The 26,557-nt window shown below is 49.0% G+C and overlaps 1 protein-coding gene across 6 annotated transcripts in view; it reads right to left on the bottom strand.

Annotated features, from left to right (window-relative positions):
• The window catches only part of bcl9l (bcl9 like), a 150,571-nt gene that overhangs the window by 75,027 nt on the left and 48,987 nt on the right, over positions 1 to 26,557 (bottom strand). Inside the window, exon 1 of one of the 6 annotated variants that reach the window (XM_068054145.1) lies at positions 9,979 to 10,000. The exons of the other annotated variants lie outside the window; for them this stretch is intronic. The gene's annotated coding sequence lies outside the window, so the exon portion shown is untranslated. Of the gene's footprint in view, positions 1 to 9,978; positions 10,001 to 26,557 lie in introns of those variants that run through there. 6 annotated transcript variants of the gene reach the window in all.

Raw genomic sequence — 26,557 nt, 5'->3', positions numbered from 1 at the left:
CGAGGGAGAGGGAGAGCGAGGGAGAGGGAGAGCGAGGGAGAGGGAGCGCGAGGGAGAGGGAGCGCGAGGGAGAGGGAGCGCGAGGGAGCGCGAGGGAGAGGGAGCGCGAGGGAGAGGGAGCGCGAGGGAGAGGGAGCGCGAGGGAGAGGGAGCGCGAGGGAGAGGGAGCGCGAGGGAGAGGGAGCGCGAGGGAGAGGGAGCGCGAGAGGGAGGGAGCGCGAGAGGGAGGGAGAGCGCGAGAGGGAGAGAGAGCGCGAGAGGGAGAGAGAGCGCGAGAGAGAGCGCGAGAGAGAGCGCGAGAGAGAGCGCGAGAGAGAGCGCGAGAGAGAGCGCGAGAGAGAGCGCGAGAGAGAGAGCGAGAGAGAGAGCGAGAGAGAGCGAGAGCGAGCGAGAGAGCGAGCGAGAGAGCGAGCGAGAGAGAGAGAGCGAGAGAGAGAGAGAGAGAGAGAGAGAGAGCGAGAGAGAGAGCGAGAGAGAGAGCGAGAGAGAGCAAGCGCGACAGAGAGCGCAAGAGCGCGCGAGAGAGAGGAGAGGGAGAGGGAGAGCGAGGGAGAGGGAGAGCGAGGGAGAGGGAGAGCGAGGGAGAGGGAGAGCGAGGGAGAGGGAGAGCGAGGGAGAGGGAGAGCGAGGGAGAGGGAGCGCGAGGGAGAGGGAGCGCGAGGGAGAGGGAGCGCGAGGGAGAGGGAGCGCGAGGGAGAGGGAGCGCGAGGGAGAGGGAGCGCGAGGGAGCGCGAGGGAGAGGGAGCGCGAGGGAGAGGGAGCGCGAGGGAGAGGGAGCGCGAGGGAGAGGGAGCGCGAGGGAGAGGGAGCGCGAGGGAGAGGGAGCGCGAGGGAGAGGGAGCGCGAGGGAGAGGGAGCGCGAGGGAGAGGGAGCGCGAGAGGGAGGGAGAGCGCGAGAGGGAGGGAGAGCGCGAGAGGGAGGGAGAGCGCGAGAGGGAGGGAGAGCGCGGGAGGCGGAGAGCGCGGGAGGCGGAGAGCGCGGGAGGCGGAGAGCGAGGGAGGCGGAGAGCGAGGGAGGCGGAGAGCGAGGGAGGCGGAGAGCGAGGGAGGCGGAGAGCGAGGGAGGCAGAGAGCGAGGGAGGCAGAGAGCGAGGGAGGCAGAGAGCGAGGGAGGCAGAGAGCGAGGGAGGCAGAGAGCGAGGGAGGCAGAGAGCGAGGGAGGCAGAGAGCGAGGGAGGCAGAGAGCGAGGGAGGCAGAGAGCGAGGGAGGCAGAGAGCGAGGGAGGCAGAGAGCGAGGGAGGCAGAGAGCGAGGGAGGCAGAGAGCGAGGGAGGCAGAGAGAGGGAGACAGAGAGGGGGAGACAGAGAGGGGGAGACAGAGAGGGGGAGACAGAGAGGGGGAGACAGAGATGGGGAGACAGAGATGGGGAGACAGAGATGGGGAGACAGAGAGGGGGAGACAGAGAGAGGGAGACAGAGAGAGGGAGACAGAGAGAGGGAGACAGAGAGAGGGAGACAGAGAGAGGGAGACAGAGAATGAGTGCGAGAGAGCGAGGGAGACAGAGAGACAGCGAGAGAGAGAGACAGCGAGAGAGAGAGAGAGAGACAGCGAGAGAGAGAGAGAGAGAGACAGCGAGAGAGAGAGAGAGACAGCGAGAGAGAGAGAGAGAGACAGCGAGAGAGAGAGAGAGAGAGAGAGACAGCGAGAAAGAGAGAGAGAGAGACAGCGAGAGAGGGAGAGAGAGACAGCGAGAGAGGGAGAGAGAGACAGCGAGAGAGAGTGAGGCAGCGAGAGAGAAAGAGTGAGGCAGCGAGAGAGAAAGAGTGAGGCAGCGAGAGAGAAAGAGTGAGGCAGCGAGAGAGAAAGAGTGAGGCAGCGAGAGAGAGTGAGACAGCGAGAGAGAGTGAGACAGCGAGAGAGGGAGAGACAGCGAGAGAGGGAGAGACAGCGAGAGAGGGAGAGACAGCGAGAGAGGGAGAGACAGCGAGAGAGGGAGAGACAGCGAGAGAGGGAGAGAGCGAGACAGCCAGAGAGAAAGAGACAGTGAGAGAGATAAAGAGAATTGGAGAGGAAAACAGAAAGAGAATGAGTCAGAGGAGAAAGAAAGATTGAGAGAAAGAGAGAAATGAAGTGGTAGAAGAGAGAGAACTCAATTCAAAAAGAATGAGAAAAAGGACGAGAGGGTAAGAGGGTGAGATGGAGAAAGGGTGAGATGGAGAAAGGGAGAGAGTCAGAGAGAGCCGCTCAGAGAGATTGAGACAGTCCAGTGGGTGTCAGAGTGGGTGTCAGCTACAGATTCAAAACCTCACAAAAGCCTGAGACAGCAAATGTTAACAGGTATTCCACCATAAGGGGCTTCATAGCCAAGAAATGAATTGTACCCGTCCTTCTGCCCCCGACTGCTCTCAGCAACTCTGCACAGACCATGGGCCTGGGCAGCTCAGCATAAAGTTTGGCCCAGGTATAAAATGAAAACCCGACCTAGGCCCGACCTGACCACAGCCAACCCGAACCCAAGCCCTTTCATTTTTTTATCACACCCGACCCGACACGAATCTCCTTCAACCGTTCCGGCAGCAGGATATTCCTGCAGCTGGAGTTGTGGGGAATCATGGGTAAGCCCGATCCTGTGACTTCTTGGAAGCAGTGTCCAGCCCGACCTGAGCCAAGCCCGAATGCTGGACTCGGAATTTCGACCCAACCCAAAGATATAGTTGGGTCTCGTCGGGTATCCAGGCTGTAGCTCAGCACTGACTGCAGTTGTTCATCAGGGGCAACAACACAAAGTTAATAAAAGGTCTTCAAACACATCCTGTTTGGAGACTCCCTTTTAACAGTCGTTCCTGGAACAAGTCTTGGAATGCTGGGAATAAGGCAGGTCCGAGGGTCAGGGAACAGAAGAAATAGGCGTAGGATTAGGCCATTCAGCTCCTCGAGAGCTGGCTCCAACATTCAATAAGATCATGGTTGATGATCTACCTCAACTCCACTTTCCTGCACTATCCATTAGTGCCCAAAAAATCTAGCAATCGCGGACTTGAATATACTCAATGACTGAGCATCCACAGATCTCTGCAGTAGAGAATTCCAAGGATTCACAACCCTCTGAGCAAAGAAATCTCTCATCTTGGTCCTAAATGAAAACCTTTTATCCTGAGACTGTGACCCCTTAGTTCCAGACTCTCCTGTCGGGGGAAAGAGCCTCTCAGCATCTACCCTGTCAAACCCTCTAAGAATTTTATATGTTTCAATGAGATCTCCTCTCATTCTTCTAAACGCTAGTGAATATTGACTCATAGGACAATCCCCTCATTCCAGGAATCAACCAAGTGAACCTTTGTTGAACCACCTCTAAAGCTAATGTATCCTTTCTTATGTACTCCTGGTGTGGCCTCACCATAGCCCTATACAACTGCATCAAGACTTCCTCACTCTTGTACACCAATCCCTTTATAATAAAGACCAACATACCATTTGCTTCCTAATTGCTGTAAGAACTAAGAAATAGGAGCAGGCCAGGGGAAACATCCTCTCAGCATCTACCCTGCCAAACCCCCTCAGGATCTTATATCTTTCAATAAGATAACCTCTCAATCTTTTAAACTCCAATGAGTATAGACACAACCTGCTCAACCTTTCCTTATAAGACAACTCCTTCATCCCAGGAATCAGCCTAGTGAACCTTCTCTGAACTGCTTCCAATGCTAGTATATCCCTCCTTAAATAAGGAGACAAAAACTGTACGCAGTACTCTAGGTGCGGTCTCACCAATGCCCTGCACAGTTGTAGCAAGACTTCCCTACTTTTATACTCCATCCACCTTGCAATAAATGCCAACATTCCATTTGCCTTCCTAATTACCTTCTGTACCTGCATGCTGACTTTTTGTGATGCATGAACCAGAATGCCCAGATCTCTCTGTATCACAGCATTCTGCAGTCCTTCTCCATGTAAATAATATTCTGCTTTTCTGTTCTTCCTGCCAAAGTGGACAACCTCACATTTTCCCACATTATACCCCATCTACCAAATTTTTGCCCACTCACTTAACCTATCTATATCTCTTCGCAGACACTTTGTGTCCTCCTCACAACTTGCTTTCTTACTTATCTTTGTATCATCCGCAAATTTGGCTACAATACAGCTGGTCGCTCCATCCAAGTTATTAATAAAGATTGTAAATAGTTGAGGTCCCAGCACTGATCCCTGTGGCACTCCACTAGTTACAGTGTCCAACCTGAAAATGCCCCCATTTATCCCGACTCGGTTTCCTGTTATAAAAGCAAAATGCTGCCAGACCTGCTGAGTGGTTCCAGCATTTCTTGTTTTTATTTCTGTTTCCTGTTAGTTAGCCAATCCTCTAACCATGCTAATATATCACCTCCAACACCATGAGCTCTTATGTTATGTAGTAACCTTTTATGTTGTGCCTTATCCAATGCCTTTTGGAAATCCAAATACACTGCATCTACTGGTCTCCTTTTATCCACCCTGCTTGTTACACCCTCAAAGAACTCTAACAAATTTGTCAAACATGATTTCCCTTTCACAAACCCACATTGACTCTGCCTGATTGCATTATGATATTCTAAATGTCCTGCTATTACTTCCTTAATAATGGATTCTAGCATTTTCCCAATGACAGATGTTAAGCTAACTGGCCTATAGTTTCCCGCTTTCTGTCACCACCTCCCCCCGATCCCCACCCCCCCAACTGTTTTGAATAGAGGTGTTACATTTGTGGTTTTCCAATCCACTGGGATCATTCTGGAATTAAGGGAGTTTTGGAAGATTATAACCAATGCATCCACTATCTCTGCAGCCACTTCTTTTAAGACCCGAGGATGCAGGCCATCAGGTCCAGCGTGCTTGTCAGCCTTTAGTCTCATTAGTGTTCCTAGTACTTTTTCTCTAGTGATAGTTTTAATATCCCCCATCCCTTTTGCCTCTTGATTTTCTACTATTCTTGGGATGCTTTTAGTGCCGTCTACCATGAAGACAGATACAAAATACTTCTTCTAGTCTCTATTTCCTTATTTCCCATTATTAATTCCCCAGTCTCATCCTCTAAGGGGCTAACAATTACTTTACCTACTCTCTTCCCTTTTATATATTTGTACCAACATTACCCAGTCTCTCCCCACTTAAAAAAAAAATCTGCTTTTCTATTTTTCCTAGCATAGTGGATAACTTCACACTTTTCCACATTATATTCCACCTGTCGAGTTCTTGCCCACACATTCAACCTGTTTAAATCCTTCTTGCAGTCTCTTTGCATCAGCGAGAGGGGGAGGAGATGCTGGTGCTGTCGTGGATATTTATAGGGTAACCCCACCCCCGTCAGCCTGGGACACAACACACGGTGCCGCTTAAGAATATCAGAATCCAGACAAAACAGGAGACCCATCCGTCTCTCCAGCTCCTGCTTAGAGAGTCCACCTGCCCATTTCCAAACTCAATCTTACCCGAACGGCCCTGAATTGAGAGTTCTTTGTATGCTGGCTCTGACTCTGAGTGTCAGTCCACCCCCTCAGCAGTGTGAAGGGGATTTTCCCAAGGTTTGGTTGAATTTGGAGCTCCGTTCAGTTGTCCTTTGTGAAGGATGCATCAGGCGTTGTTCACATTACATTGAACACGCAGCACAGAAACAGGCCATTCGGCCATCTGCTCCATGCTGGTGTTCCTGCTCCACACAAGCCTCCTCCCATCCCTCTTCATCTCAACCCATCAACATATCCTCTATTCCTTTCTCCCTCATATGTTTATCCAGCTTCCTCTTAAATGTATCTATACTATTCACCTCAATCACTCCATGTGGTAGTGAGTTCCACATTCTCACCACTCTCTGGGTTGGAGCTATGGTATGTTGTCTGCATGATCAGAGCAACTGTCTCCTGTCCAGCTCCACTAGGTAACTCTCAGCCTTCAGCATTACAGCACCGGTCACTGTTTGAAATCCTGGAAGGCCCTGACCCTCGACTGGAATTGAGCCATAGACCCCGAGGGGAGAGGATAGTGTATGAGCCAGTCTGCCCACCCACAGGATGAAGTGTGTCGATATTTGGTGCTTGGGGATTGGGTGCATACGTCAGCTCCCCAAATTTACCCTGATTGGCACCGGTCCCTTATCCCATTGTTCAAACAGGGAGTCTATACATCTGTCATTAGCAAAGGAAGACAGCATTAGCCGTGTAAACAATGGGGTGAATAATGGTATGAGCTGTGTAGCTCATGAAAAACCCCACCTCTCTCATGATTTGGATTAAACAAGTACAAATTCAAACAGGGAGTTAGTGATTTCCCACCAGTACTATATCCCAGTTATATCGTAACAGACCTGGCCCCACCAGTACTTTACCCCAGTTATACAGTGACAAACCTGTCCCCACCAGTACTGTACGCCAGTTATATCGTGACAGACCTGGCCCCACCAGGCTAGATGGGATTGAGGTTCACAAGGAGGAGGTGTTATCAATTTTGGAAAGTGTGAAAATAGATAAGTCCCCTGGGCCAGATGGGATTTATCCTAGGATTCTCTGGGAAGCTAGGGAGGAGATTGCAGAGCCTTTGTCCTTGATCTTTATGTCGTCATTGTCGACAGGAATAGTTCCGGAAGACTGGAGGATAGCAAATGTTGTCCCCTTGTTCAAGAAGGGGAATAGAGACAGCCCTGGTAATTATAGACCTGTGAGCCTTACTTCGGTTGTGGGTAAAATGTTGGAAAAGGTTATAAGAGACAGGATTTATAATCATCTTGAAAAGAATAAATTCATTAGCGATAGTCAGCACAGTTTTGTGACGGGTAGGTCGTGCCTCACAAACCTTATTGAGTTTTTCGAGAAGGTGACCAAACAGGTGGATGAGAGTAAAGCAGTGGATGTGGTGTATATGGATTTCAGTAAGGCATTTGATAAGGTTCCCCATGGTAGGCTATTGCAGAAAATACGGAAGTATGGGGTTGAAGGTGATTTAGAGCTTTGGATCAGAAATTGGCTAGCTGAAAGAAGACAGAGGGTGGTGGTTGATGGCAAATGTTCATCCTGGAGTTTAGTTACTAGTGGTGTACCGCAAGGATCTGTTTTGGGGCCACTGCTGTTTGTCATTTTTATAAATGACCTGGAAGAGGGTGTAGAAGGGTGGGTTAGTAAATTTGCGGATGACACTAAGGTCGGTGGAGTTGTGGATAGTGCCGAAGGATGTTGTAGGGTACAGAGGGACATAGATAGGCTGCAGAGCTGGGCTGAGAGATGGCAAATGGAGTTTAATGCGGAAAAGTGCGAGGTGATTCACTTTGGAAGGAGTAACAGGAATGCAGAGTACTGGGCTAATGGGAAGATTCTTGGTAGTGTAGATGAACAGAGAGATCTTGGTGTCCAGGTGCATAAATCCCTGAAGGTTGCTACCCAGGTTAATAGGGCTGTTAAGAAGGCATATGGTGTGTTAGCTTTTATTAGTAGGGGGATCGAGTTTCGGAGCCACGAGGTCATGCTGCAGCTGTACAAAACTCTGGTGAGACCGCACCTGGAGTATTGCGTGCAGTTCTGGTCACCGCATTATAGGAAGGATGTGGAAGCTATGGAAAGGGTGCAGAGGAGATTTACTAGGATGTTGCCTGGTATGGAGGGAAGGTCTTACGAGGAAAGGCTGAGGGACTTGAGGTTGTTTTCGTTAGAGAGGAGGAGGAGGAGAGGTGACTTAATAGAGACATAAAAGATAATCAGAGGGTGAGATAGGGTGGATAGTGGGAGTCTTTTTCCTCGGATGGTGATGGCAAACAAGAGGGGACATAGCTTGAAGTTGAGGGGTGATAGATATAGGACAGATGTCAGAATGAGTTTCAATACTCACCGAGAGTAGTAGGGGCGTGGAACGCCCTGCCTGCAACAGTAGTAGACTCGCCAACTTTAAGGGCATTTAAGTGGTCATTGGATAGACATATGGATGAAAATGGAATAGTGTAGGTGAGATGGTTTCACAGGTCGGCACAACATCGAGGGCCGAAGGGCCTGTACTGCGCTGTAATGTTCTAATTCTAATTCAGTACTGTATCCCAGTTATACAGTGACAGACCTGTCTCCACCAGTACTGTACCCCAGTGTTATGTCTCCACCAGTAATGTACGCCAGTTATATCGTGACAGACCTGTCCCCACCAGTACTGTACCACAGTGTTATACAGTGACAGACCTGTCTCCACCAGTACTGTACCCCAGTGTTATACAGTGACAGACCTGTCCCCACCAGTACTGTACCCCAGTGTTAGACAGTGACAGACCTATCTCCACCAGTACTGTACACCAGTGAGAGACAGTGACAGACCTGTACCCACCAGTACTGTACCCCAGTGTGAGACAGTGACAGACCTGTCCCCACCAGTACTGTACCCCAGTGTTAGACAGTGACAGACCTATCTCCACCAGTACTGTACGCCAGTGTTATACAGTGACAGACCTATCTCCACCAGTACTGTATCCCAGTGTGAGACAGTGACAGACCTGTCCCCACCAGTACTGTATCCCAGTGTTATACAGTGACAGGCCTGTACCCACCAGTACTGTACCCCAGTGTTATACAGTGACAGACCCGTCCCCACCAGTACTGTACCTCAGTGTTATACAGTGACAGACCTGTAACCACCAGTACTGTACCCCAGTGTTATACAGTGACAGACCTGTACCCACCAGTACTGTACCTCAGTGTTATACAGTGACAGACCTGTCCCCACCAGTACTGTACCCCAGTGTTATACAGTGACAGACCTGTACCCACCAGTACTGTACCCCAGTGTTATACAGTGACAGACCTGTACCCCAGTGTTATACAGTGAAAGACCAGTACACACCAGTACTGTACCCCAGTGTTACACAGTGACAGACCTGTACCCACCAGTACTGTACCCCAGTGTTATACAGTGACAGACCTGTCCCCACCAGTACTGTATCCCAGTGTTATACAGTGACAGGCCTGTCCCCACCAGTACTGTACCCCAGTGTTATACAGTGACAGACCTGTCCCCACCAGGACTGTATCCCAGTGTTATACAGTGACAGACCCGTCCCCACCAGTACTGTACCCCAGTGTTATACAGTGACAGACCTGTACCCAACAGTACTGTACCCCAGTGTTATACAGTGACTGACCTGTCCTCACCAGTACTGTACCCCAGTGTGATACAGTGATAGACCCGTCCCCACCAGTAAAATCCACTTCAGAGGCAGACTATGTTTGATACAGGAATATCTAAAAATGATCATGCAAGGCGGTTCTCTGATAAAATGGGCACAGTTTGAAACTTTAACAGACTCAGCGCTGTACATTCGGGAGGTAGTAGTGACAGTCCAGAGGACCTCGAATGCCTCAAAGCCACATACCAGCCTGCAGTACAATGGGAGGGCAGCAATATGTGCTGCTCAGTAACCCACCATCAGGAGGTTCCCAACAGCAGGCTGGAGGCAGCCGGTGTTCCTGTGGGAAATGTCTGGGTCAAGGTTCAGCCCCTCCCCTCCGACCAACCACGTGGGAACCCGCAGCCAAAAGCCCCACAACCTCAGATCCAATATGATGCAGTGTGTTGCCACAACAACAAGTATCAGCACATGTTGGCATGGCAGCTTGAAAACTATAAATTAAAATATACACTTATCTTAAAACCAGAGAGGAAAATGCCCATACCACCCAGCCTTTGTGACCACTGAACCTATCCTGGAACACAGTAAGTGTCCTTTAAGCTGCTTCCTCTCTACTCTGGGCCCCATCTTTGAGTTCTTTCCATCTCCTTTCTTAAGCAGGCAAAGACTGGAAAACAACACAGTAAATTAGCCTGCACCTTATCTACAAAGATCTATATAACATTGAGCCTAACACACAACACACCCAGAGACGCACACCCATGAATTTCTGCTGCTCGACAACTGACTCCCAAACCTGTACTACAAGTTTCCCTCTCTCTCTCCCCCTCCCTCCCTCCCTCACATTCTCTATGGCAGAAAGTGTCAACTACACCTGAGGCTGTTACTCCCAACAAAGGAAATCTCTTACATGTGCTGTTCCAGTGGGTCAGACAGTGAACTCAGGATTCCAGCTGAAAAAGCCCCTGCCTCCCAGTCACATCCCTGTTGGTTTCGATGTAGACTTGCAGCAGTTTCTGTGCAGGGCAGTTGTGAGTCACCTGGGACAACGTGACACAACAGGGCGGGACACAACTTTCAGCTTGGGTTACCTGGATACGCACAATCACTGTACTCGCACTCTCCTTCTCATGCTCCACTCCCCTCCTCTCTCTCTCCCAGCCGCACTTTCAGTCTCCCTTTTTCCTTCCCACTCTCCCTTAAATTCATGGCCAGCATTTCTCTCTCTCTCTTACTATTTTCCATTCCTTTTCCCTGTCTCTGTACACCACCACCCCCCCACTCCGTACCCCAGCCCGAGATTAAACTGGTCCAGAGGGACGGTTACTGTAAAGAATCTACCCATACAAGTGAAACTCCTTACATGACAGTGAGAGAGAGAGGGGGAACGACAGAGAGTTAAAGAGTACAGCAGCAGCAGTGCTTGGACAGTACCTGTTCACCTCACCTCTGAAACACTCCGCAGCAAGTCCCCTAGTTTCTCTCCCCACAGCATGGATGCTGTTCGGTTTCACCTGCACTCTAGTAACTGCCCCAGTTTCCATTTCTTCATTTGTGATCCTAAACAGAGGACTGGAGAACAGCTAACATTGTATAATTGTCAGTAAGGGAGAAAGGGTTAGACTGAGTAATTACAGGCCAATCAGCCTCACCTTGCTGGTGGGAAAATTACTGGAAAAAAATTCTGATAAATCTTCATTTAGAAGCACACAGATTAATCAAAGACAGTCAGCATGGACTTGTTAAGGCAAGGCCTTGTCTGTCTAACATGATTGAACTTCTTGAGGAGGTAACAAGGATGGTCGATGAGAGTAGTACATTTGATGTGGTCTCTATGGATTTTAGTGAGGCTTTTGATAAGGTCCTACATGGCAGACTGGTCACAAAAGGAAAAGCCCATGGGATCCAAGGCAAAGTGGCAAATTGGATCCAAAATGGGTGTTTGTGTGACTGGAAGGCGGTTTCCAGTGGGGTTCCGCAGGGCTCAGTAATCAGTCCCTCGCTTTTTGTGGCCTATATCAATGATTTGGACCTGAATATAGGAGTATGTTTAAGAAGTTTGCAGACAATACAAAAATTGGCTGTGTGGTTGATAATGAAGAAGTGGTGCCGTAACTCACAAGGCACAGCGGCGCAGTGGTTAGCACCGCAGCCTCACAGCTCCAGCGACCCGGGTTCAATTCTGGGTACTGCCTGTGTGGAGTTTGCAAGTTCTCCCTGTGACTGCGTGGGTTTCCTCCGGGTGCTCCGGTTTCCTCCCACATGCCAAAGACTTGCAGGTTGATAGGCAAATTGGCCATTATAAATTGCCCCTAGTATAGGTAGGTGGTAGGAGAATTGAGGGAAGGTAGGGATGTGAGAGGGTAATGGGTTAATGTAGGATTAGTATAAATGGGTGGTTGATGGCACAGACTCGGTGGGCTGAAGGGCCTGTTTCAGTGCTGTATCTCTAAGAAAAAATGGACTGGATGGCTGGATGGCTTATTGGCGGCCAGTACAGACACGATGGGCCAAATGGCCTCCTTCTGCACTGTAAATTTCTATGATTCTACAGTGAATGTCTGTGAGATATTCCACCGCTGCCCGCATCCTAAGTCGTGTTCACCTGTCACCCCTGTGCTCACTGACCTACCTTAGCTCCCGGTCCAGCAACACATCGATTTTAAAATTCCCATCCTTGCATTCCTCAGATCCTTCCATAACCTGGCCCCTCCCTATCTCTGTAATCTCCTCTAGTCACACAACCTTCTGGGTTATCTGTGCTCCTCCAATTGTGGCATCTTGTTTTAAATTGCTCCCTCATTAGCAGCCGTGCATTCAGCTGCCTGAGCCCCAATCTCTAGAATTCCCTCCCTAAATGCTTGCAGCACAGAGGGAATCCATTTGACCATTCCTGTCTGTGCCAGCTCTCTCAGAACTACTCAGCTAATCCCACTCCCCTGCCTTCTCCCCGTAGCCCTGCTAATTTTTCCTCTTCAGGCGTTTATCCAATTCCCTGTTGCAAGTCACGATTGAATCTGCCTCCACCACACTGTCAGGCAGTGCCTTCCAGATCCTAACCACTCACTGTGTTAAAAGATTTTTCCTCATGTCACCTCTGGTTCTTTGGCCAATCACTTTAAATCGATGCTCTCTGGTTCTCGACCCTTCTGCCAATGGCAACCGTTTTTCCTCTCTACTCTGTCCAGACCCCTCATCATTTTGAACACCTCTATCAAATCTCCTCTCAACTTTCTCTCCTCTGAGAATAATAACCCCAACTTCTCCAATCTATCCACGTAACTGAAGTTCCTCATCGCTGGAATCTTCTCATAAATCTTTTCTGAACCCTCTCCAATGCCTTCATATCCTTCCTAAAGTGTGGTGCCCAGAATTGGACACAATACTTCAGTTGAGGCCGAACCAGTGTTTTATAAAGATTCACCATAACTTCCTTGCTTTTGTACTCTATACCTTTATTTATAAAGCCCAGGATCGCGTATGCTTTATTTACTATTTCTCAACCTGTCCTGCCACCTTCACCAATTTGTGCACATACACCCCCAGGTCCCTCTGCTCCTGCACCCCCTTTAGAATTGTATCCTTTATTTTATATTGCTTCTCCTCGTTCTTCATAACAAATGAATCATTTCACACTTCTCTGCATTAAATTTCATCTGCCACGTGTCCGCCCATTCCAACAGCCTTTTGAAGTCCATCACTATCCTCTTCACAGTAAAGGCCTGCTCAGGTCGGGAAAAAGAACCCGACTGATCCACAGCGGACGCGAGCCTGACCTGGCCCGAGTCCCTCCAATTTTGCCCCGAGCCCGACCCCACTCGGCCCAACCCGACCATCCCTTTACTTACCTTCCGACAGGGAAGCTCCAGGAAGCTGCAGCGCATGCATGATGACGTCACAGTGACATCACTCGCTCAGTGTGCGGACTGAGTTTCGTCCCGGACTCCCAGCTCAGGTAAGTTTTTTATTTTTAATACTTGCCAGCAGAGCACTTACAGTGTGTGTCCAGCCTGACCCGGACTAAACCCCACCCGAGCCCGAAAGCTGGACCAGAAGAGGGGCCCAACCTGACCCGAACCCGACACATGTCGTCAGGTCCCGTCGGGTTCGGGTCTGGTAGCAGGCCTTTACTTCACAGTTCACAATACTTACAAGTTTTGTGCCATCTGCGAATTGTGAAATTGTGCCCTGTACACCCAAATCTAGGTCATCAATACAGATCAAGAAAGGCAGTGATCCTAATACCGACCCCTAGGGAACCCCGGTAACTACCTTCCTCCAATCTGAAAAACAACCGTTCACTACTACCATTCCCTGTCACTCAGGCAATTTCGAATCCATACTGTCACTGTCTCTTTTAGTCCAGCCTCTCCACCTCTCTGTCATCCTTAAAACCTACCTCTTTGACTATCACCACTCCTAATGTCTCCTCATTTGGCTTGGTATCCGGTTTTGTTTGATAACACTCCTGTGACGTGCCTTGAGCATTTTACTACATTAAAGGCGCTATATAAATGTAAGTTGTTGAGCAACATCACAGCTCAGCTCCACTTGATCCTTACAAAAGCAAAATACTGCAGATAATAAAAACAAGAAATGCTGGAAATACTCAACCGGCCAGGCAGCATCTGTGGAGAGAGAAGCAGAGTTAACGTTTCAGGTCTGTGACCCTTCTTCAAAATACTGCAGCTGCTGGAAATCAGAAATAAAAACAGACAATGCTGGAAATACTCAGCAGGTCTGGCAGCATCCGTGGAGAAAGAGAGTTAATATTTCAGCTCGATAACATTCCGTCAGAACTGGAAAAGTTAGAGATGTAACAGGTTTAAGCAATTACAGAGGCAAAGAAAGGGATGGACAAAAGCGAAGGTCTGTGATAGCGTGGAAGGTAGGAAAGATTAAATGACAAAAGTGATGGGGCAAGGTAAAAGGAGACAGTAATGGGACAAATAAAGAAACAAAAGATGGGTCCAGAGGAGGTGTAATTTGGAATAGCAGAGTCATTACAAACCTTCCAGACTTAACATTGAGTTTAACATTTCAGATCATATCCTCCGTTCTTTTTTTTTTGGACGGCAGCTGTTTGTAATGACTCTGCTATTCCAAATTACACCTCCTCTGGACCCATCTTTTGTTTCTTTATTTGTCCCATTACTGTCTCCTTTTGCCTTGCCCCATACAGTCATAGAGTCATACAGCACAGAAACAGGCCCTTCGGCCCATCATGTCTATGCCGGCCATCAAGCACCTAACTATTCTAATCCCATTTTCCAGCACTTGGCCTGTAGCCTTGTATGCTATGGCGTTTCAAGTGCTCTTCATCACTTTTGTCATTTAATCTCTCCTGCCTTCCACACTATCACAGACCTTCCCTTATGTTCTTTACTCCCCTCTCCCTTTCTCAACTCTGTATTTGTTTAAAACCTGTTACATCTCTAACTTTTTCCAGTTCTGAAGGAAGATCATTGACCTGAAATATTAACTCATTTCTCTCTCCACTGATGCTGCCAGATCTGCGGAGTATTTCCAGTATTTTCCATTTTGTTTCTGTTCTTGTCTGACATCCATACAGGAGAACTTTCCACCACGAGTTACTGGATGGTGATTAGGGGCAGAAACTGCAGCTGAAGTTTCCCCCTCACTTAGAAAGGGGAAGGATGGGGGCTATTTCGCTAAAGGTCTGATTTGTCTGTTAAACAAACATCATCAATAATAATCATTAAAACAGGATTCAAAATTGTTTTTTTGAAACAATCCCTCCCCTATTCCCCACTGCAAAGGAAATAGTTTCTCTAGATCAACCTCATTGAAACTCATTATCATTTTAAAGCCTTGATTAGATAACCCATAATCTTATAAACTCAAGGAAATACAAGCCAAGTTTATGCAATCTGGCCTCATAGTTAAACTGATGAAGCCCTGCGGTCATTCTGGTGAATCTCTGCCTTCCTGAAGTGCAGCACCCAAAACTGAACACAGTGCAACAGATGGGGTCTGACCAAGGCTCTGTACAACTGAAGCTTCACTTCCTTACTTGATTTCCAACAACGGCGCGATAAAGGCCAATATTCCATCAAACACTCCCAGGACAGGTACAGCACGGGGTTAGATACAGAATAAAGCTCCCTCTACACTGTCCCATCAAACACTCCCAGGACAGGTACAGCACGGGGTTAGATACAGAATAAAGCTCCCTCTACACTGTCCCATCAAACACTCCCAGGACAGGTACAGCACGGGGTTAGATACAGAATAAAGCTCCCTCTACACTGTCCCATCAAACACTCCCAGGACAGGTACAGCACGGGGTTAGATACAGAATAAAGCTCCCTCTACACTGTCCCATCAAACACTCCCAGGATAGGTACAGCACAGGGTTAGATACAGAGTAAAGCTCCCTCTACACTGTCCCCATCAAACACTCCCAGGACAGGTACAGCACGGGGGTTAGATACAGAGTAAAGCTCCCCCTACACTGTCCCATCAAACACTCCCAGGATAGGTACAGCACAGGGTTAGATACAGAGTAAAGCTCCCCCTACACTGTCCCATCAAACACTCCCAGGATAGGTACAGCACAGGGTTAGATATAGAGTAAAGCTCCCTTTACACCAGTCATGCCTGATTAATTTAATCTAACTGAATTTTTTTGATGAGGCCACAAACATGCTGGATAAGAGAGTGCCTATGGATATTGTCTGTATCGACTTCCAGAAGGTATTTGATAAGGCTCCACACAAGAATTTATTAGCAAAAATGAAAGCATACATAATTGGAATCAACCTTGGGACATGTTTTGGAAATCCATTAGGAGGTAGGAGGCAGAGACTAAGGTTAAAGTACTTTGATTGGCAGGATGTGACGACTGATGTTCCCCAGTGGTCTGTACATGGGCCTCTGCTCTTCACCATATTTAGCAGTTACTTGGATGAAGGAATAGAGAGTCGTACATCCAAGTTTGCAAATGGCACCAAGTTGGCACAGTAAACAGTGCAGGCGGGAATGGGAAGTTATAAAGGGACACAGATAGATCAAGTGAGTGAGCAAAACTGTGATAAATTGAGTTCAACATGAGGGATTGAGGGGCCATCGAGTTTGGATCTAAGAAATATAAATCGGAGTATTTTCTAAATGGTGAGAAACTAGAAACTGTGGAGCAGCAATTTATTTGGGTGTCCATGTACACAAATCACTAAATGCTAATGGAATGTTTTTAGCTCAAGGGTTTCTAGAATACAGAGGGGAGGGAGTTATGCTTCAGTTGTGTAGAGCCTTGGTTAGACCCCATCGGGAATGCTGTGTCCAGTTCTGGGCACTGCACCACAGGACTGGGTACAGTGCAATTACACCAGAATGATACCAGGCTAAATGAGTTAAATTAATGAGGACAGGCTGCATAAACATGGCTTGTAGTCCCCTCAGTCCAGACATTTGAGGGCAATCCAATCAAAGGGCTTAAAATGATAAGAGGATTCAATAGGGTGGATGAAGAGAAACTAATTCCTCTGGTGGGGGAGTCCAGAACAAAGGAGACATAATCTTAAAATTGGAGCTAGACCATTCAGGAATGAAATCAAGATGGATTTCATCACATCAAGGGGAGCGGAAACCACAGAATTTCCTCCCACAAAAGGCTGGCGCGCAACTGAAACTTTCACAACTGAGATCAATAGATTTTTGTTAGGGAAGGGTATCGAGCGATATGGACCGGAGGTGGGTATATGGAATTCAGGTACAGATGAGCAATGATTTAAATGATTTATTTGCTGGAACGGGTCAAGAGCTGAAAGGCCTCCTCCTGTTCCTATGCTACCCTAACGTATAGGTTATATAAACCCAGACCCTGAAGATGAAATGCCAGTGTTTAACCTATTGTACTTGTATCTACCTCTTCAAACAATGCACACTAGATCTATTCGGGTTTGATCACACTCGTTTGCAGTGACTATCTGGGACCTGTTCCAAGGGCTGGGTTTTGAAACTGATTTGTACGATTCTCCTCACCACCTCGTGTTTTGGGAGCATGGCGCTGTCACCTTGAACCGTGTAAAAGATAATAATGAAACAGCAGTCATGTGACCATGTTCCGGAAAAGCATGTGCTGTCCCTGAATCGGGACTTCGAAATTACCGAGTCGGCAGTATCTCACACACACAGTCTGTTCAAACAGTGGCTGCTCCCACCTCTGTCATTATCATCAGTGGGCTGCTCACCAGCTCCTCTCCACTCCTCATTAATCACAGAATTATAGAGCACAGGAGGCTGCCATTCGGCCCATCTTGCGTGTGCCAGCCCTTTGAAAGAACTTGCCAATTATTCCCAATTTATTTCCTTTTTATCTATTCATGCAACTCCCTTTTAAAGATCCCTATTGAATCTGCTTCCACCGCCCTTTCAGGCAGTGCATTCCAGATCACAACATGCCACGTTAAAGAATTCTCATCTTCTCCCTGTTTTTTTTTTTGGCCAATCACCTTAAATCTGTGTCCTCTGAACAAAGAACAGTACAGCACAGGAACAGGCCATTCAGCCCTCCAAGCCTGCGCCGATCTTGATGCCTGCCTAAACTAACACCTTCTGCACTTCCGGGGTCCGTATCCCTCTATCCCCATCCTATTCATGTATTTGTCAAGATATCTCTTAAACGTCGCTATCGTATCTGCTTCCACCACCTCCCCTGGCAGCAAGTTCCAGGCACTCACCACCCTCTGTGTAAAAAACTTGCCTCGCACATCCCCTCTAAACTTTGCCCCTCGCACCTTAAATCTATGTCCCCTAGTAACTGACTCTTCCACCCTGGGAAAAAGCTTCTGACTATCCACTCTGTCCATGCCGCTCATAACTTTTTAAACCTCTATCATGTCGCCCCTCCACCCCCGTCGTTCCAGTGAAAACAATCCGAGTTTTTCCAACCTCTCCTCATAGCTAATGCCCTCCAGACCAGGCAACATCCTGGTAAACCTCCTCTGTACCCTCTCCAAAGCCTCCACGTCCTTCTGGTAGTGTGGCGACCAGAATTGCACGCAATATTCTCAGTGTGGCCTTACCGATCTGGTTACCGATCATGCCACCACTGGAAACTGTTCCTCCTTATTTACTGTGGGGAGGTGGTGGTGTAGTGGTAATGTCACAGGACGACAATCCAGAGGCCCAGGCTAATGCTCTGGGGACATGGGGTCAAATCTCACCATGGCAGCTGGTGAAATTTAAATTCAATTAATAAATCCAGAATTAGAAAAAACTGGTCTCAGTAATGGTGACCATGAAACCATTGTCGATGGTTGTAAAAACCTATCTGGTTCACTAATATCCTTTAAGGAAGGAAATCTGTCGTCCTTACCTGGTCAGGCCTACATGTGACTACACGTGACTCCAGACCCACGGCAATGTAGTTGACCTTTTAATACCCTCAAAATGACACTCAGTTATACCAAACTGCTAAAGAAAAGTCTAAAAGGAATGAAACCGGACGGACCATCCGGCATCGACAATGGCAAACCCAGTCCTGTCGACCCTACAAAGTCCTCCTTACTAACGTCTGGAGGCTTGTGCCAAAATTGGGAGAGTTGTCCCACAGACCAGTCAAGCAACAGCTTGATATCGTCATATTCACGGAATCATAGCTTACAGACAATGTCCCAGACACTGCCATCACCATCCCTGGGTATTTCCTGTCCCACCGGCAGGACAGACCCAGCAGAGGAGACGGAACAGTGGTATACAGTCGGGAGGGAGTTTTTTTTATTCTTACTTGGGATGTGGGCATCGCTGGCAAGGCCAGCATTTGTTGCCCATCCCTAACTGCCCTTGACAACTGAGTGGCTTGCTAGGCCATTTCAGAGAGCATTTAAGAGCCAATCATATTGCTGTGGGTCTGGAGTCACATGTAGGCCAGACCAGATAAGGACAGCAGATTTCCTTCCCTAAAGGACATTAGTGAACCAGATGTGTTTTTATGACAATCGTTGATAGTTTCACAGTACCATTATAGAGACTAGATATCAATTCCAGATTTTTTTTTGATTAATTAATTGAATTTAAATTCCAACAGCTGCCATGGTGGGATTTGAACCCGTGTCCCCAGGATATTAACCTGGGTCTCTCAATTATTAGTTCAGTGACATTACCACTATGCCACCGTCTCCCTGGGAGTCCTCAACATTGACTCCGGACCCCATGAAGTCTTATGTCATCAGGTCAAACGCGGGCAAGGAAACCTCCTGCTGATTACCACTTACCGCCCTCCCTCAGCTGTTGAGTCAGTACTCCTCCATGTTGAACGTCACTTTGAGGAAGCACTGAGGGTGGCAAGGGCTCAGAATGTACTCTGGGTGGGGGACTTCAAAGTCCATCACCAAGAGTGGCTCGGTAGCACCACTACTGACTGGCCAAGTCCTAGAGGACATAGCTGCTAGACTGGGTCTGCAGCAGGTGGTGAGGGAGCCAACAAGAGGGGGAAATCTACTTGACCTCGTCCTCACAAATCTACCTGTTGCAGATGCATCTGCCCATGAGGTATTGGTAAGAGTGAATACCGCACAGTCCAGTCTTCACATTGAGGATACCCTCCATTGTGTTGTGTGGCACTACCACCGTGCTAAATGAGACAGATTTTGAACAGATCTAGCAGATGCATGGGGACATCACCACCTGCAAGTTCCCCTCCAAGTCTCACACCATCCTGACTTGGAACTATATCACCGTTCTTTCACTGTCGCTGGGTCAAAATCCTGGAACTCCCTTCCTAACAGCACTGTGGGTGTACCTACCCCACATGGACTGCAGCGGTTCAAGAAGGCAGCTCAACACCACCTTCTCGAAGGCAATTAGGGATGGGCAATAAATACTGGCCTGGCCAGCGACGCCTACATCCCACAAACGAATAAAAAAAACCCTCAAAACTGGGCATCCATTAGGCATTGTGGACCATCAGCAGCAGCAGAATTGCATTCAACTACAATCTGTAACATCCTGGCCCAGGATAACCCCCACTCTATCATTATCATCAAGCCAGGGGACCAGCCCTGGTTCAATGAAGAGTGCAGGAGGGCATGCCAGGAGCAGCACCAGGCATACCTCAAAATGAGGTGTCAGCCAGGTCAAGCTACAACACAGGACTACTTGCGTGCCAAACAGTGGAAACCAATGCAATAGACAGAGCTAAGCGATCTCATAACCAACGGATCAGATCTAAGCTCTGGAGTCCTGTCACATCCAGTCGTGAATGGTGGTGGACAATTAAACAACTAACTGGAGGAGGAGGCTCCACAAATATTCCCATCCTCAATGATGGGGGAGGCCAGCACATCAGTGCAAAAGATAAGGCTGAAGCATTTGCAACAATGTTCAGCCAGAAGAGCCGACTGGATGATCCATCTCGGCCTCCTCCTGAAGGCCCCAGCATCACAGATGCCAGACTTCAGCCAATCTGATTCACCCCATATCAAGAAACAGCTGAAGGCACTGGATACTGCAAAGGCTATGGGCCCTGACAACATTCTGGCAATAGTACTGAAAATAGTACTCCAGAAACTGTCCACACTCCTAGCTAAGCTAATCCAGTATAACTACTACACTGGCATCTACCTGGCTATGTGGAAAATTGCCCAGGTATGTCCTGTGCACAAAAAGCAGGAAAAATCCAAACTGGCCAATTACCGTCCCATCAGTCCACTCTCGATCATCAGTAAAGTGATGGAAGGGGCCGGTGACAGTGCTATCAAGCGGCAATTGCTCAGCAATAACCTGCTCAGTGATGCTCAGTTTGAGTTCTGCCAGGGCCACTCAGCTCCTGACCTCATTACAGCCTTGGTTCAAACAGGACATACCTTCGTCCAAGCATTTGTCCGAATTTGGCATCAAGGAGCCCTAGCAAAACTGGAGTCGATGGGAATCAGGGGAAAATCTCTCCACTGGTCAGAGTTATACCTAGCACAAAGGAAGATGGCTGTAGTTGTCGGAGGTCAATCATCTCAGTCCCAGGACATCACGACAGGAGTTCTTCAGGATAGTGTCCTGGACCCAACCATCTTCAGCCGCTTCATCAATGACTTTCCTTCAATCAGTGGCAGCAGTGTGTACCATCCACAAGATACAATGCAGCAACTCACCAAGTCTTCTTAGACAGCACCTTTCAAACCCGCGACCTCTACCTACTAGAAGGACAAGGGCAGCAGATGCATGGGAACATCACCACCTGCAAGTTCCCCTCCAAGCCACACACCATCCTGACTTGGAAGTATATCACCGTTCCTTCACTGTCGCTGGGTCAAAATCCTGGAACTCCCTTCCTAACAGCACTGTGGGTGTATCTACCCCACATGGACGGCAGCGGTTCAAGGCGGTGGCTCATCACCACCTTCTCAAGGGCAATTAGGGATGGGCAATAAATGTTGGCCTGGCCAGCGACACCCACATCTCGTGAAACAATATTTTAAAAAACTACAGAAACACTTCATGGTTTTGAACAAGTCCATTAAGTCTCCTCTCAACCTTCACTGCTCCAGAGAGAACAATCCCAGTTCCTCCAATCTCTCTATCCACCACAACAATTTACATTTACATATCACCTTTAATGTAATAAAGGCGCTTCACAGGAGGATTATAAAGTAAAATGTGACATCGAGCCAGATGAGGCGACATTAGGGCAGATGGCCAAAAGCTCAGTCAAAGAGGAAGGTTTTAAGGAGTGTCTTAAATGAGGCAAGTGTGCTCGGGAGGGAGAGGTGTTTAGGGAGGGAATTCCAGAGCATAGGGCCCAGGCAGCTGAAGGCACGGCCGCCAAATCAGGGATGCACAAAGAGGCCAGAATTAGAGAAGCGTACATATCTCGGAGGGGTTTGGGCTTGAGGAGGTTTCAGAAATTGGGACGGGCAAGGCCATGAAGGGATTTGAAATTAAGGATGAGAATTTTAAAATAAAGGCTTTAATTAACCTGCAGCCAATGTACGTCAGGGAGCACAGAGGTGATGGGTGAACAGGACTTGGTGCGAATTAGGACACAGGCAGCAGAGTTTTGGATGACCTCAAGTTTGAGGGATCGGCTGTGGGAGGCTGACCAGGAGCGTATTAGGATGGTCAAGTCTCAAAGTAATGAAGGCATGGATGAGAGTTTCAGAAGCAGATGAGTTGAGGTGAGGTACAGTCAGGCCATGTTACAGAAGTGGAAATGGGCAGTCCTGGTGACGGAGCCGATGTCTGGCTGGTAGCTCATCTCTGGGTCAAATGCATCAACGAGGTTGTGAACAGATTGGTTCATCCTCAAACAGTTGCCAGTGAGAGGGATGAAGTCTGTGAGTAGGGACCGGAGACAATGGCTTCAATTCTGCCAATATTTAATTGAAGGAACTGTCTGCTCATCCAGTACTGGATGTTGGACAAGCAGTCTGACAACTTATAGGCAATGGAGTAGTGGAGAGAGGTGGTGCTGAGATAGAGCTGGGTGTTGTCAGCCTACATATGAAATCTGACATTGTGTTTTCGGATGATGTTGCTGAGGGGCAGACTGCAGGTGAGGAATAGGAGGGAGTCAAGAAGAGATCCTTGGGGGACACCAGGTGTAACAGTGTGGGAATGGAAAGGGAAGCCATGAATGTCCATTCTCTGGCTAGGGTTAGAGAGATAAGAATGGAACCAGGCGAATGCAATCCCAGCCAGTTGGATGATGGAGAGGCAATGGAGGAAGATAGTGTGCTCAACTGAGTCAGAGGCTGCAGAATGATCGAGAAGGATAAGGAGGGAAAGTTTATCCTGGTCACAGTCACATTTGATGTCATGTTCCAGTAGATCACCAGTCTGTGCACATCCACAAGATATTCAGGCACAGAGGGCATCCCTATAGAGGCACAGTCTATCCACGACGGGCAGACACAGACGGGCAGACACAGATTCTCTCTCTCTCTCTTCAGGAAGGATAGTGATAAGCAGCAGGGAACCCAGGTGAATTCATCTCGACCCTCCTTCGCCCAGGGACACTCCGTCCCACTGGGCCCCCCACCCCCCCAAACCAAAATCAGCCAATGCAGCGGGTGAAATAGCTGAGACCCATGGGGAGCTCAGGACGCAGCATCTGCTGGGATACACGGATGTAGCGTTCTGTTGAAACCTTCCTCCCCAGGGAGATCTGAAGCGAGGAGGTTAATTGCTTCCGTTGGGATGATGAATGATTGTTTACAAACACACAGGAAGCTCCCTGCCCGACACGATGGAGAACACACCAATACCCAAGGACAGGAAAACAAAGGTGAGCACTCATCAGCGGCTAAAGGCAAGTCTGCAGGCTGGTTAATGAATCACAGGTTACAGCTTGCTGCACCCAGGTGACAGGCTGCTTCAAGTCAAATGCTGCACACTTGCTTATCAACATTGGTAAAATTCCACAGCTTAAAGGTACCGCAGAGATGGCAGGGCCATGGAGATCCCACAAACACATTTCCCCTGGGGCCATGGAGTCGCCCGTAGTAATTTAACACCCTCCCCAAACACACCCAGAGATTGGCAAGGGGCAATTCTCTTCTTGCATTTCCCATCCTTCCAGTGATTACCACTTCATTCATAGGCTCCCTGTTCTCTACAGAGAGCCTCTCTGCCCTGAACAGGATCTCAATCTACTTCCAGCAGATTCCATTGCTTCCTCCCTGTCCAATATACACTCACTTGAGGTTTGTGGAGCCTGTGTATTTTTACACAAACACTCACTGTGCAATGGCTGGGGGGAACCCTGCTGGGGGCAGCTCGGGCTGACAGAGCTGGGGGGAACCCTGCTGGGGGCAGCTCGGGCTCTGACTGCAACACAGGCTGTGCTTTTGGCTGTGGTTTATTCTGCAGGCTTCATACCACCTCTATAAATAGCTGCACGATCCTATCATGTGATGTGCTGGAGGAAATGCAGAATGTAATGTGATCACTGCAGGTTTCTGAGAAAAGAGGGAGTCTCTGTGCAGAGAAACTATAAAATTATAATCCTTAAATGTCATTTGATTTCAAAATAGCAGCTCGTGTTACTGAGAGAGAACAATGAACACTGGCCCATCTCACAGTGATGACACGCCTTTCAATCTAGCTGCAATCATTTGAAATCGGGCATTTCCTCCACCCTCCTCTCCTGAAGGTGCTAACTCTCACTGGGGTACAGGTCCCCTCCTCTCCTGAAGGAGAGGACTTTCACTGGGGTACAGGTCCCCTCCTCTCCTGAAGGTGGGGACTCTCACTGGGGTGTGGGTCCCCTCCTCTCCTGAAGGTGAGGACTCTCACTGGGGTACGGGTCCCCTCCTCTCCTGAAGGTGAGGACTCTCACTGGGGTACGGGTCCCCTCCTCTCCTGAAGGTGAGGACTCTCACTGGGGTACAAGTCCCCTCCTCTCCTGAAGGTGAGGACTTTCACTGGGGTACGGGTCCCCTCCTCTCCTGAAGGTGCTAACTCTCACTGGGGTACGTGTCCCCTCCTCTCCTGAAGGTGCTGACTCCCACTGGGGTGTGGGTCCCCTCCTCTCCTGAAGGTGCTGATTCTCACTGGGGTACGGGTCCCCTCCTCTCCTGAAGGTGAGGACTCTCACTGGGGTGCGGGTCCCCTCCTCTCCTGAAGGTGAGGACTCTCACTGGGGTACGGGTCCCCTCCTCTCCTGAAGGTGAGGACTCTCACTGGGGTGCGGGTCCCCTCCTCTCCTGAAGGTGAGGACTCTCACTGGGGTGCGGGTCCCCTCCTCTCCTGAAGGTGCTGACTCTCACTGGGGTGCGGGTCCCCTCCTCTCCTGAAGGTGAGGACTCTCACTGGGGTACGGGTCCCCTCCTCTCCTGAAGGTGAGGACTCTCACTGGGGTGCGGGTCCCCTCCTCTCCTGAAGGTGCTGACTCTCACTGGGGTGCGGGTCCCCTCCTCTCCTGAAGGTGCTGACTCTCACTGGGGTGCGGGTCCCCTCCTCTCCTGAAGGTGAGGACTCTCACTGGGGTACGGGTCCCCTCCTCTCCTGAAGGTGAGGACTCTCACTGGGGTACAGGTCCCCTCCTCTCCTGAAGGTGAGGACTCTCACTGGGGTGTGGGTCCCCTCCTCTCCTGAAGGTGAGGACTCTCACTGGGGTACGGGTCCCCTCCTCTCCTGAAGGTGAGGACTCTCACTGGGGTACGGGTCCCCTCCTCTCCTGAAGGAGAGGACTCTCACTGGGGTACGGGTCCCCTCCTCTCCTGAAGGTGCTGACTCTCACTGGGGTACGGGTCCCCTCCTCTCCTGAGGGTGCTGACTCTCACTGGGGTACGGGTCCCCTCCTCTCCTGAAGGTGCTGACTCTCACTGGGGTACGGGTCCCCTCCTCTCCTGAAGGTGCTGACTCTCACTGGAGTACGGGTCCCCTCCTCTCCTGAGGGTGCTAACTCTCACTGGGGTACGGGTCCCCTCCTCTCCTGAAGGTGCTGACTCTCACTGGGGTACGGGTCCCCTCCTCTCCTGAGGGTGCTGACTCTCACTGGGGTACGGGCCCCCTCCTCTCCTGAGGGTGCTGACTCTCACTGGGGTACGGGTCCCCTCCTCTCCTGAAGGTGAGGACTCTCACTGGGGTACAGGTCATATACGGATTGATGAAAAGACCATTTGACTGGGTCCCTGCTCCATCCAACAACCCAAGTTAATTATCCTGGGGTAATGAATGATTATTAGCATTACTGCTGGGATCAGCCTCTGCATTCTTTTCCCACCCCATGAAAATTAGGGAATAATGTGGGGCTATCAACTGTGTGCTACCCCTCTCCACACAGACAGGTATCCAGATACATGATTACAATCTGCTATCTCAGCAAAGTACACACAATAACAACACAGTGCGTACAGGTGACGTACAGGATCTGGTACCGAGACACACCAGAACCATGCAGTGCCAGCACCAGCAGATGGGCACCTTTCATTCACTGTGTACTCCCATGGGCGCAGGGTTGGCAGTTCGACGGAACGACGTCGGTCAGATTTAGCTGTACAGATTCACGAATCACTAAAAGTAGCAATGTAGGTTAATAAAGGCAGAAGAAAATGCAAATAAAGGACTGGGAATTATTTCTGGAGGAATATCATTCAATTATGTTGAAGCATTGTACACAGCTCTCCACATTCCAAAAAGCATATTGGGGCACCAGAGAAAGTGCAACAAGATTCACAAGGATGATACCAGGACTCTGAGGTTATACCTGTCAGGAAAGATTGAACAGACTCGGCTCTTTTCGCTGATAATAGAAAACTGAGGGGTAACCTGTGGGAGATCTTTAAGATTATGAAAGGGTTTGAGGGGGGGTAGACGTAGAGGAGATGTTTCCACTTGTGAGGGACACCAAAACTAAAGGCCATAAATATAAGATAATTACTCATAAATCCATTGGGGAATTCAGGAGAAACTTCTTTACCCAGAGAATGGTGAGAATGTGGAACTCGCTCCCACAGGGAGTGGTTGAGGTGAATAGTATCGATACATTTAAGGGGAAGCTGGATAAACACACGAGGGAGAAAGGAATA

This window comes from Heterodontus francisci, chromosome 22, assembly GCF_036365525.1.
Source record: "Heterodontus francisci isolate sHetFra1 chromosome 22, sHetFra1.hap1, whole genome shotgun sequence".
In the NCBI taxonomy this organism is placed as follows: Eukaryota; Metazoa; Chordata; class Chondrichthyes; order Heterodontiformes; family Heterodontidae; genus Heterodontus; species Heterodontus francisci.
This window is presented reverse-complemented; position numbering and strand designations above follow the sequence as displayed.